Below are 10924 nucleotides of genomic sequence, written 5' to 3'. Positions count from 1 at the left end.
TGAAAAATTACCACCACCTACCAATGTTAAGGCAATCAGAAGCTTTCTAGGGCATGCAGGATTCTACAGAAGGTTCATAAAGGATTTTTCAAAAATTGCCAAACCTCTGAGTAATCTGCTAGCTGCTGACACACCATTTATCTTTGATAAGGAGTGTCTGCAGGCGTTTGAGACCCTGAAAGCTAAGCTGGTCACAGCACCAGTCATCTCTGCACCAGACTGGACATTACCATTTGAACTAATGTGTGATGCCAGTGACCATGCCATTGGTGCAGTATTGGGACAAAGGCATGGTAAGCTTCTGCACGTCATTCATTATGGCAGCCGTATTCTAAATGAGGCACAGAAGAACTACACAACCACAGAAAAAGAGTTGCTTGCAGTGGTTTATGCCATTGACAAGTTCAGATCTTATTTAGTAGGATCAAAGGTGATTGTGTACACTGACCATGCTGCTCTTAAATATCTACTCACAAAGCAGGATTCAAAACCCAGGCTCATAAGATGGGTGTTGCTTCTGCAAGAGTTTGATATAGAAATAAGAGACAGAAAAGGGACAGAGAATCAAGTAGCTGATCACCTGTCAAGGATAGAACCAGTAGCAGGAGCATCCCTCTTTCCTACTGAGATCTCTGAAACCTTTCCGGATGAGCAATTGTTTGCTATTCAGGAAGTTCCGTGGCTTGCAGACTATAAAGGTTCTCATTCTGTAACCATGGAGAGGAAGCATGAAGAGCTTCTCTCAAAACAGAGTCAAACAGGGCCCCCACTGTCAAACTCTAAGTTTGGTGTTGGGAGGCCACCACCAACTTCTAAGTTTGGTGTTGAACCCCCACATTCAAACTCTAAGTTTGATGTTGGGAGGTTCCAACATTGCTCCAAGCCTCCGTGAGGCTCCATGAGGGCCCACTGTCAAGCTACTGACATTAAAGAAGCGCTTGTTGGGAGGCAACCCAATGTTTTATAATTAACTATTTTCTTTTGTTATTTTATGTTTTTTGTAGGTTGATGATCATGAGAAGTCACAAAATCAATTGAAAAAGCAAAAACAGAATGAAAAACAGGAAGAAAAATAGCACACCCTGGAGGAAGAACTCACTGGCGTTTAAACGCCAGTGAGGCTAGCAGTTGGGTGTTTAACGCCCAGTCTGGCACCATTCTGGGCGTTTAACGCCAGAAAGGGGCACCAGACTGGCGTTAAACGCCAGGAAAGGGCAAGAACCTGGCGTTAAACGCCAGAAATGGGCACCAGCCCGGCGTTTAACGCCAGAATTGGCTCAAAACGTGTTTTTGAATGCCATTTGGTGCAGGGATGACTTTTCCTTGACACCTAAGGATCTGTGGACCCCATAGGATCCCCACCAACTAGGGGTGGCAACGGGGCGGGTAGGGGCGGGTTTTTGCTCTACCCGACCCCGCCCCGCTCAACAAAAACCCGCATTGAACCCGCCCCGCTTCTACCCGCGGGTAGTAAAATGTTAAACCCTAACCCGCCCCTGCGGGTACCCGCCCCGCCCCTGCGGGTACCCGCCCCGCCCCTACCCGCCCCAATAATTATTAAATCCAAAAAATAAAATAAAATTTTAAAAATTATATAACCATTATTTACGTTCATAACATAAATTAAAGTAAAAATTTAAATATGATACAATTTTATTAATCATTTTACTAATTATTTTATATATATTACATATATTATATATTAAAAATATATATTTATATATCTATTATATATACAGGGGCGGGTAGGGGCGGGTTTAACCTAAACCCGACCCCGCCCCGCCCCGCCCAAGAACCCGCCCCGCTAAAACCCGCCCCGGTGTGGGTGCGGGTAATTACCCGCCCCGAACGGGTAGGGGCGGGGTGGGTACCCGCGGGTTCGGATAGTGTTGCCACCCCTACCACCAACCCCACCACCCTCTCTCTTCTTCACCCATTCACCAATCACCTCAACACCTCTCTCCCAAAAACCCCCCACCTATCAAATCCCACTATCATCTTCACTCCTTCATTTTCACACACCCTAAACACTACTTTTTCCCCTTTTGGCCGAACCACAAAGCCATCTCCCTCTCCTCCATTTCTTCTTCTTCTACTCTCTTCTTTCTCTTTTGCTCGAGGACGAGCAAACCTTTTAAGTTTGGTGTGGTAAAAGCGTTGCTTTTCGTTTTTCCATGACCATTTATGGCATCCAAAGCCGGAGAAACCTCTAGAGAGAGGAAAGGGAAGGCAAAAGCCTCCTCCTCCGAGTCATGGGAGATGGAGAGATTCACCTCAAGGGATGCACCTTCCTCCACAAAACTACCGGGAGCAACTGAACACCTTCCTAGGAGAATTGAGTTCCAACATGGGACAACTAAGGGTGGAGCACCAAGAACACTCCATTTTCCTCCATGAAATTAGAGAAGATCAAAGAATCATGAGAGAGGAGCAACAAAGACAAGGAAGAGACATTGAGGAGCTCAAGCACTCCATAAGACCTTCAAGAGGAAGAACAAGCCGCCATCACTAAGGTGGACCCGTTCTTTAATCTCCTTGTTCTTTATTTTCTGTTTTTCGAATTTTTATGCTTATGTTTGTCCATGTTTGTGTCTTATGATCATTAGTGTCTTAGTGTCTATGCCTTAAAGTTATGAATGTCCTATGAATCCATCACCTCTCTTAAAAGAAAAATGCTTTAATCACAAAAGAACAAGAAGTACAGGATTTCGAAATTTATCTCTGAAACTAGTTGAATTAGTTTGATGTGGTGACAATACTTTTTGTTTTCTGAATGAATGCTTGAACAGTGCATATGTCTCTTGAATTTGTTGTTTTAAGAATGTTAAAATTGTTGGCTCTTGAAAGAATGAGGAGAAAGAGAACTGTTATTGAGGATCTGAAAAATCATCAAATTGATTCTTGAAGCAAGAAAAAGCAGTGAAAAAAAAAAGAAGAAAAATGTTTGAAAAAAAAAAGAGAAAAGAGAAGAGAAAAAGAAAAAGAAAGAAATAAAGTGGTGATCCAAAGCAATAAGAGTGTGCTTAAGAACCCTGGACACCTCTAATTGGGGACTTTAGCAAAGCTGAGTCACAACCTAAAAAGGTTCACCCAATTATGTGTCTGTGGCATGTATGTATCCGGTGGTAATACTGGAAGACAGAGTGCTTTGGGCCACAGCCAAGACTCATACACTAGCTATGTTCAAGAATCATTATACTTAACTAGGAGAATCAATAACACTATCTGAGTTCTGAGTTCTCATAGATGCCAATCATTCTGAACTTCAAAGGATAGAGTGAGATGCCAAAACTGTTCGGAGGCAAAAAGCTACTAGTCCCGCTCATCTAATTGGAGCTATGTTTCTTTGATATTTTGGAATCTATAGTATATTCTCTTCTTTTTATCCTATTTTGATTTTCAGTTGCTTGGGGACAAGCAACAATTTAAGTTTGGTGTTGTGATGAGCGGATAATTTGTATGCTTTTTGGCATTGTTTTTAGTATGTTTTTAGTATCTTTTAGTTAGTTTTTAGTATATTTTTATTAGTTTTTAATTAAAATTCACTTTTCTGGACTTTACTATGAGTTTGTGTGTTTTTCTGTGATTTCAGGTATTTTCTGACTGAAATTGAAGGTTCTGAGCAAAAATCTGATCCAGAGACTGAAAAGGACGCTCAGATGCTGTTGGATTCTGACCTCCCTGCACTCGAAGTGAATTTTTTGGAGCTACAGAAGCCCAATTGGCGCGCTCTCAACGGCATTGGAAAGTAGACATCCTGGGCTTTCCAGCAATATATGATAGTCCATACTTTGCCCAAGATTTGATGGCCCAAATCTGCGTAGCAATTCGGCCTCAGAAATTCCAGCGTTAAACGCCGGAACTGGCATAAAACTTGGAGTTAAACGCCCAAACTGGCATAAAAGCTGGCGTTTAACTCCAGAAAAGGTCTCTACACGAAATTACTTCATTGCTCAGCCCAAGCACACACCAAGTGGACCCAGAAGTGGATTTTTACGTCATTTACTCATTTCTGTATACCCTAGGTTACTAGTTTACTATTAATAGGATCTTTTGACATTGTATCCGGACCTTATGACCTCATAACATTTTAGACGTTTCATTGTGTACCTTCCACAGCATGAGCCTCTAAACCCCATGGTTGGGGGTGAGGAGCTCTGCTGTGTCTTGATGGATTAATGCAATTACTACTGTTTCTTATTCAATCATGCTTGCTTCCATTCTAAGATATCACTTGTTCTTAACCCGGATGAATGTGATGATCCGTGACACTCATCATATTCTCAACTATGAACGTGTGACTGACAACTACCTCCGTTCTATTTTAGATTAAGTAGATATCTCTTGGGTTCTTTAATCGGAATCTTCGTGGTATAAGCTAGAACTGATGGCGGTATTCAAGAGAATCCGGAAGGTCTAAACCTTGTCTGTGGTATTCTGAGTAGGATTCAATGACTGGATGACTGTGACGTGCTTCAAACTCCTGAGGGCGGGGCGTTAGTGACAGACGCAAAAGAATCACTGGATTCTATTCCGGCCTGATTGAGAACCGACAGATGATTAGCCTATGCTGTGACAGAGCATCAGGGACGTATTTTCACTGAGAGGATGGGAGGTAGCCACTGACAATGGTGAAACCCTACATACAGCTTGCCATGGAAGGAGCCTTGCGTGTTTGATGAAGAAAGACAGTAGAAAAGCAGAGATTCGGAAGATGGAGCATCTCCAAAGCCTCAGCCTATTCTCCATTACTGCAAAACAAGTACCTTTTTCATGTTCTTTTGCTTTTTACAATCAATCCTGATAATTTCTGATATCCTGACTAAGATTTACAAGATAACCATAGCTTGCTTCAAGCCGACAATCTCCGTGGGATCGACCCTTGCTCACGCAAGGTATTACTTGGACGACCCAGTGCACTTGCTGGTTAGTTGTGCGGGATTGCAAAAGTGTTATTGCAATTTTGTGCACCAATTATCAACAGACAAGGATGTATATAAGCAATAAAGTGTAGTGTAAAGAAGTTAATTCGAAAGCTTAAGAAGGAATTTTGAATCAAAGAGTTTCAACATGGGAAATAATAGGAAAGAAAATACAGTAATTTAGAACAACTTCAAATTAAACCTAAGGGAATTGGTTTATCTTTTTCTAAAGAAAGTATATAAATTCAATATTAAAAAAAAACTAAACAAAGGTAAATATTATGTTATGCTAAATCAAATTTCAAATTAAAATAATTTATATGAAGTTTATTAAATGAGAATTAATTGGAATAAAAGCAGAAATCTTACTTTAGGAGGTTTGAAGAGTTCGTAGATACATAATTAAGAAAATATATATGTATATGCATAAAAATTTGAATAATGTTGTAAAAGGATTAAATTATGTTCAAATAAGAACATCTAAGGTAAAGTATTTTTGTAAAGATGAATAAAGACTAAGTAGTACTTTTAGATAGAAGCATGTTGTAACTATATAAAGAAATTATATATATATATATATATATATATATATATATATATATATTTGTAGAAAAGTACTTATAAAATCAAAGGTTATCGTATTCAGAGTTTAAATAATGGTTACAATCAGAATCAAACAGAAAAAGAACTAAAATGGAATTATTTTTAAAAGAGATTCCAAGATAAGAGTTGCAGAAGAAAACTACTATAATTGATACATTTTATCAAATCAATGTCAGCTTTTATTATTTTTATGAAGAAATATAAAACCAAAGATTGTAATCCGAGCAGGACACACAACAGTTGCAGAACATGAAACAAGAGCACTAAATCGCATAATCAGTTTACTACGAATCGCGACTCTTAAGATTTCAAATGATTTAGGAATCAAGGATTATGCACTGCACCAAAACTAATTGGAGGTCAAGTCAATAAATACTAAATTTATGAACAGTATCAAGATTGAATGTTCCTTAAAGATTCAAGTAACAATTAGGAACATAATCAAGTAAGGATATGTATATGCATGATAAGATATGGTAGAAAAATATTCAAAACACATTCCAAGAAGAAATCGAGAACTAGAGATTCCAATACAATTGATGAAGAAAAAGATAATGTCAAGCACGAATAAAGATTATACGTCAAAACGAAACTAATCTCTAGAACTTAGTTTTTAACGTTCCCAAAACCCACGACTCGCGTTATCTATGACTCGCATATCGCCTATGATAACCCATTAATGCTTACATATATATAATTCACTAGTGTTAAGCTGGCCAAACTTAATACCAGGAATTATACAATGCAAGACTAATGGCATTAATCAATAGACTGTCATGTGTATAAAGCTCTAATTCTCGTTATCCAAACAAGACCTATTACATGACAAACTCTCAGAGTATGCAATTGAAGTATAATCGGTCCATTCCTCAGGTTCTACAGGAAAGACCGCTCTGATACTATAATGTAACACCCTCACTATCAGAAGTCATGCTTCCGGCTGCGCTACTCTGATAGCAAGAAGTATCATGACTACTTTACATACCAAATACTAAAATAGGATCCTGTGACTCGATACTGTATCGCTAATTTCTTTGAAAACTGGAAATAAACACTATATTTTAAGAAAAATACAAACAAGCATAGATTCATATACAAGACTCCTTACATAATAACTTATAATATAATATACATATAAAACATATAATTCCTATCCCTCTTACAAACTTGTAATAACAAAGGCGATGGGAGAAAATAAGCTAATTAATACAACAACTTATAAACCAAATGCAGTATAACTGATGAGCGGATAATTTATACGCTTTTTGGCATTGTTTTTAGGTAGTTTTTAGTATGATCTAGTTACTTTTAGGGATATTTTCATTAGTTTTTATGCTAAATTAACATTTCTAGACTTTACTATGAGTTTGTATGTTTTTCTGTAATTTCAGGTATTTTCTGACTGAAATTGAGGGACCTGAGCAAAACTCTGATAAGAAGGCTGACAAAGGACTGCTGATGCTGTTGGAATCTGACCTTCCAACACTCAAAATGGATTTTCTGGAGCTATAGAACTCCAAATGGCGTGCTCTCAATGGCGTTGGAAATTAGACATCTAGAGCTTTCCAGCAATATATAATAGTTCATACTTTATTTGGGATTTGATGACGTAAACTGGCACTCAACGCCAGTTCCATGCTGCATTCTGGAGTCAAACGCCAGAAACACATCACGAACCAGAGTTGAACGCCCAAAACATGTTACAACTTGGCGTTCAACTCCAAGAGAAGCCTCATCTCATGGATAGATCAAGCTCAGCCCAAACATACACCAAGTGGGCCCCGGAAGTGGATTTATGCATCAATTACTTACTTCTGTAAACCCTAGTAGCTAGTCTAGTATAAATAGGACTTTTTACTATCATATTAGACATCTGGGATCCTGGATTGTATTTTTGATCCTGTGATCAAGTTTTGGGGGCTGGCCTCTTGGCCATGCCTGGACCTTCATCACTTATGTATTTTCAACGGTGGAGTTTCTACACACCATAGATTAAGGGTATGGAGCTCTGCTGTACCTCGAGTTTTAATGCAAGTACTTCTATTTTTTATTCAATTCGACTTATTCTTGTTCTAAGATATTCGTTGCACTTCAACTTGATGAATGTGATGATCTGTGACACTCATCATCATTCTCACCTATAAACGCGCGTGACTGACAACCACTTCCGTTCTACCTTAGACCGAGCGCATATCTCTTGGATTCCTTAATCAGAATCTTCGTGGTATAAGCTAGAATTGATGGCGGCATTCAAGAGAATCCGGAAAGTCTAAACATTTGACAGAGCATTTGGAACGTTTTCACTGAGAGGATGGACGGTAGCCATTGACAACGATGATCCCCTTACATACAGCTTGCCATGGAAAGGAGTAAGAAGGATTGGATGAAAGCAGTAGGAAAGCAGAGATTCAGAAGGAACAAGCACCTCCATACGTTTATCTGAAATTCCTACTATTAATTTACATAAGTATCTCTATATTTACTTTATGTTTTATTTATGTTTATCTATCCATTAGTATTGTAGCCCATATGAGTCAACTTAATTGAGATCTACAAGATGACCATAGCTTGCTTCATACCAACAATCTCTATGGGATCGACTCTTACTCATGTAAGGTATTATTTGGACGACCCAGTACACTTGCTGGTTAGTTGTACGGAGTTGTGACAAAGTGTGATTCACATTTGAGAGCACTACAAAGTTTTTGGCGCCATTGTTGATGATCACAATTTCGTGCACCAATTTTTTGGCGCCGTTGCCGGGGATTGTTCGAGTATGGACAACTGAAGGTTCATCTTGTTGCTTAGATTAGGTAATTTTATTTTAATTTTAAGCTTTTTGTTTTTATTATTAAAATTTTTGAAAAAAAATAATAATAAATTTATCCTGTTCTTCAGAATTTTTAAGAATGAATTCTAGAGTTTCATGATGATATGTTGAAATCCGGCTGGCTGTAAAGCCATGTCTAATCTTTTGGACCGAGGCTTCAACCCATCATCACAAGAGCAAGCTAGCTGTTACTAATCCATCTAGTCTGTATGCTTGATTTGTCACTTAAAGCTTGGCTGGCCATTGGCCATGCCTATGTTTTGGACCGGAGCTTTTACAAAAGCTTGGCTAGCTAGTAAGCCATGTCTAATTCCTGGACTGAAGCTTTAGACTGACATTTGATGAACACTGGAATTCTCATTAAAAATTTAGAATTTCTTATTTTATTTTTCCTATATGTTTTCGAAAAAATATAAAAATAAAATACAAAAAAATTAGAAAATCATAAAAATAAAAAATATTTTGTGTTTCTTGTTAGAGTCTTGTGTCAAGTTTTAAGTTTGATGTCAATTGCATATTCATCATGCATTTTTCGAAAATTGCATTCATGCATTGCATTCATCATGATCTTCAAGTTGTTCTTGATGAACTTTCTTGTTTGATCTTCATATTTTCTTGTTTTGTGTTGTATGGTGTTTTTCATGTGCATTTTTGCATTCATAGTGTCTAAACATGAAAGATTTCTAAGTTTGGTGTCTTGCGTGTTTTTTTTACATTGAAAATTTTTCAAAAATATGTTCTTGATATTCATCATGATCTTCAAAGTGTTCTTGGTGTTCATCTTAATATTCATAGTGTTCTTGCATGCATCATGTGTTTTGATCCAAAATTTTCATGCATTGAGTATTTTTAGTGTTTTTCTCTCTCATCATAAAAAATTCAAAAATAAAAAAATATATCTTATCTTTTTAAATCTTATCTTTTTAAAATCTTTCTCAAAAATCATATCTTTTCCATTTTTTTATCATATTCGAAAATTTCAAAAATCTTTTTCAAAATATTTTCAAAATATTTTTCCTATCTTTACATCATATTTTCGAAAATATCATCAACAATTAATGTTTTGATTCAAAAATTTCAAGTTTGTTACTTTCTTGTTAAGAAAGATTCAAACTTTAAGTTCTAGAATCATATCTTGTGATTTCTTGTGAGTCAAGTCATTAATTGTGATTTTAAAATTCATATCTGTTTCAAAACTAATTTCAATCATATCTTTTTAAAACCATATCTTTTCAAAAATATCTTTTCAATCTTATCTTTTCAAAATCATATCTTTTTAAAATCATATCTTTTTAATCACATCTTTTCATATCATATCTTTTTCAAACTTTAATTTCAAAAATCTTTTCTAACTTCTTATCTTTTCAAAATTAATTTTCAAATCTTTTTCAACTAACTAATTGATTTATTTGTTTGTTTTATCTTTTATCTTTTTCAAAACCACCTAACTAATTTTCCCTCTCTAATTTTTGAAAATTACCTGCCTCTTTTTCAAAATTCTTCTAATTAACTAATTATTTCAAATTTTAATTTTAATTTTACTTCATTTTAATTTTCAAAAATTACTATCCCTTTTTCAAAATTTATTTTTCGAATTTCTATCCCTCTCACCTCTTTCTATTTATTTTATTTATTTACTAACACTTCTCTTCATCCTAAAATTTGAACCCCCCTCTCTCTGAGTTCGAATTTTCCTCTTCTCCTTCCTATTCTTCTTCTTTTCTACTCACATAAAGGAACCTCTATATCTGGACAAAGAGGATCCCTATTATTATTTTCTGTTCCCTTCTTTTTCATATGAGCAGGACAAGGACAAGAACATTCTTATTGAAGCAGATCCTGAACCTGAAAAGACTCTGAAGAGGAAGTCAAGAGAAACTAAAATTCAACAATTCAGAGAAAACTTTACAGAAATTTTCGAAAAAGAAGAGGAGATGGCAGTCGAAAATAATAACAATGCAAGGAGGATGCTTGGTGATTATACTACACATAAGACCAGAGAAACCTCAAAAAAAAAAAAAAAAGAGAAAAGGGAAGACAAAAAGCTTCCACCTCTAAGTCATGGGATATGGAGAGATTCATCTCAAGGGTCCATAGCTCAGTAGAAGAGCATTTGACCGCACATCAAGAGAACATGAGGAATTCCCTCATCAAGAAATCCCTGAGATACCTCAGGGGATACATTTTCCTCCACATAATTATTAGGAGCACCAAAATCACTAGGGAGGAGCAACAAAGACAAGGAAGAGACAGAGAAGAGCTCAAGGACATCAATGGTCCTTCAAGAAGGCGCCACCCTCACTAAGGTGGACTCATTCCTTGTTCTTAAATTTTTTTTCTGCTTTTCGTTTTTTTTTGTTATATGTTTATCTATGTTTGTGTCTTTATTACATGATTATTAGTATTTAGTAACTATGTCTTAAGGCTATGAATAATTCCATGAATCCTTCACCTCTCTTAAATGAAAAATGTTTTTAATTCAAAAGAACACGAAGTACATGAATTTCGAATTTATCCTTGAATTTAGTTTAATTATATTGATGTGGTGACAATACTTTTTGCTTTCTGA

This window comes from Arachis stenosperma, chromosome 7 (assembly GCF_014773155.1).
Source record: "Arachis stenosperma cultivar V10309 chromosome 7, arast.V10309.gnm1.PFL2, whole genome shotgun sequence".
Lineage (NCBI taxonomy): Eukaryota > Viridiplantae > Streptophyta > Magnoliopsida > Fabales > Fabaceae > Arachis > Arachis stenosperma.
The sequence above is the reverse complement of the archived record's forward strand: the minus strand, read 5'-3'. Positions refer to the sequence as shown.